Source organism: Portunus trituberculatus, chromosome 5 (assembly GCF_017591435.1).
Source record: "Portunus trituberculatus isolate SZX2019 chromosome 5, ASM1759143v1, whole genome shotgun sequence".
NCBI classification, from domain to species: domain Eukaryota; kingdom Metazoa; phylum Arthropoda; class Malacostraca; order Decapoda; family Portunidae; genus Portunus; species Portunus trituberculatus.
This window is the reverse complement of record NC_059259.1, coordinates 480,630-483,129: the sequence shown is the minus strand read 5'-3', so window position 1 is coordinate 483,129 and position 2,500 is coordinate 480,630.

Below are 2,500 nucleotides of genomic sequence, written 5' to 3'. Positions count from 1 at the left end.
AGATTAACCCCTTAAGTACTATGACGCGTTTCCATATATATTTTGCTTATTATGTGGTGATTTTATACAGCTTCAGAGACTTATGTGGGGATTAAAACCGTTAAGACTCTGGCCATTAATCTTCTGACTTCCATAGACCCTTCCTAGTGTATATAAAATCATCTAATCATGCCCAAAACTCAGGTAAAAATGCCTCCCAGTACTGAAGGGGTTAATGACCTGAGTCTTCACTATTTCAATCACCACATGAGTTTCTGAAGCTGCATAAAATCACCAAATAGTAACCAGAATGAATATGGAAACGCGTCATAGTATTAAAGGGGTTAAAATACTCTTTTCTTTGTGCCTTGAGGTTAGAATAGACTGATTACATATGTTTGAAGAAGTCACCAATATTATAAGGGTTGAAAACTACCTCCTAGCTCTTTATCAACCAACATTACATTCGTCTTGAAATATCCTTATCTAGTTTTCTTTGTGCCTTCAGGTAAGAATAGACTGATTATATATGCTTCAAGAGGCCACTAGTATTATAAGGCTTGAAAACTACCTCCTAGCTTCTTATCAACTAGCACTACATTCGTCTCGAAATACTAAGATTGCAAAAGGTCCGCCATGGTACAGTGGAACCATGCGTGCTTTGGGGTCCGAGGGGTCTCCAAGCGCACGGGTTCGAATCCTGTCCATGGTCCGAGTGTAGGTTGGGCTTCCTCACTCGCGGCAACTGTTTCCTAGCGGGTGGGCTTTGAGATAGGAGGTACCCCAAAAAGTATCCTCTTTAGCTCAGAAATTCCCGTGAAAAGCCCACATGGTATAAAAAAATAAAATAAAAAAGCGCACGTATAACAATTCCTTGGGGTGTGGCGTGAGTGGCGAGGGCTTCACCTGCTCACCTGCTGCCTGCACCAACCCGTCCGTCACTCCACCTAACTTGACTCGGAACTAAAAGAGGTTGTGAAAATTCCTTAAGTCGTGCAGGAAGCTTTTTTTTCAGAGAGAGAGAGAGAGAGAGAGAGAGAGAGAGAGAGAGAGAGAGAGAGAGAGAGAGAGAGAGAGAGAGAGAGAGAGAGAGAGAGAGAGAGAGAGAGAGAGAGAGAGAGAGAGAGAGAGAGAGAGAGAGAGAGAGAGAGAGAGAGAGAGAGAGAGAGAGAGAGAGAGAGAGAGAGAGAGAGAGAGAGAGAGAGAGAGAGTTAAAAAATATATATGATCCAAAAATGCGATAAGTGAGGCAACGCAAGAGTGGCGCCACTATCTAGTTCTAACTAATCTGCTTGTCTAAATATTCAGGAACAGTCTCCGGCTCTACTCCGGATTACTCTTGACATTTTCCAGCTTGTGACGCCACCACAGTCACGCCCGCGAGTGTCACAACCGCCACAATGCATTAGCGATGCAGTAATGTAAGAAAAGGGATCCGCCTATCAAGAAGCTATTGTGACATCAACAATCTGAATGCCTTAACCTCTTCAGTACCATGACGTGTTTTCATATTCCCTCTGGCGACTATTTGGTGATTTTATACAGCTTCACAAACTTAAGTGGGAGATTAATTTAGTGAGGACTGTGACCATTAATCTTCTGACCTCCATAGATCCTTGGTAATGTCAATAAAATAGTCTAATGGTACACAAATCTCAAGGTAAAAGTGAGTCTCAGTACTGAAGGGGTTAAAATAGTGAAGACTGGCCATTAATCTTCTGACCTCCATAGATCCTTGGTAATGTCAATAAAATAGTCTAATGGTACACAAATCTCAAGGTAATAGTGAGTCCCAGTACTGAAGGGGTTAAAATAATGAAGACTGTGGCCATTAGTCTTCTGACCTCCATAGATCCTTGCTAATGTCCATAAAATGGTCTAATGGTACACAAATCTCAAGGTAAAAGTGAGTCCCAGTACTGAAGGGGTTAAAATAATGAAGACTGTGGCCATTAGTCTTCTGACCTCCATAGATCCTTGCTAATGTCAATAAAATGGTCTAATGGTACACAAATCTCAAGGTAAAAGTGAGTCTCAGTACTGAAGGGGTTAAAATAGTGAAGACTGTGGCCATTAGTCTTCTGACCTCCATAAATCATTGCTAATGTCAATAAAATGGTCTAATGGTACACAAATCTCAAGGTAAAAGTGAGTCCCAGTACTGAAGGGGTTAACCATTGCCAACTCTTCCTGCTGTAATCTAAACACGCCCGGGAATGACTAAGTGGCACAATTCTTTAGCAACGACGCAAATTGTATTCGAGGGAACATGTATCTCATTGATATTGAACCCCTTCAGTACTGGAACGCATTTCTATCAAGAATTTTCGGTGTGATTAGAAGATTTTATTGACATTAGGAAGGATATATGGAGGTCAGAAGATTAATAGCCTGAGTCTTCACTATTCTAATCCCAACATAAATTTCTGAAGTTCCATAAAATCATCCAATTAAATAGTAAGCAGTAATGAATATGAAATGTGTCACGGTAATGGGACGTATTTTTACCTGGAGTTTCGGG